Here is a 437-nt window from a genome sequence, read left to right as displayed (position 1 = left end):
CCCGCGGGCGCGCCTGGCGAGGTGCAGCTGAGCTCGTTTTCTTGGCTCCTGAATTGCCAAGTGTCTGTTTCACAAACAAAACCTGACCCCACGGCCCCAGCTGGCAGCACTGAGCAGCGCCTCCTCTTTCAACTCGGGCCCGGGTGCCTCCGTTCACCATTCTGTCCTGAACCCCACTCTGTCCTGAACCCCATCTGGAGAGGAGAACAGGGAACGTTCCTCATAGGACCTGCTCCACCACCATGTCTGTCAGAAAGGGCTGTGGCTAAGAGCGGCAGAACTAGAGAAAGATCTGGAAAGAAACCCCCAACAGATCACATCAGTGTCTGCGGTGCACCCCGGGGAATTCCAGGTGGTTCGAGAGAAACGCGCTCCCAGCAACCAGCACATTTTAATGTTAGTCATTAACTTCACACACGGCAACAGCAGACCCAGGG

The sequence above is a fragment of the Myotis brandtii genome, unplaced genomic scaffold, assembly GCF_000412655.1.
Source record: "Myotis brandtii unplaced genomic scaffold, ASM41265v1 scaffold825, whole genome shotgun sequence".
Lineage (NCBI taxonomy): Eukaryota > Metazoa > Chordata > Mammalia > Chiroptera > Vespertilionidae > Myotis > Myotis brandtii.
Note: the sequence above shows the minus strand (reverse complement) of the source record.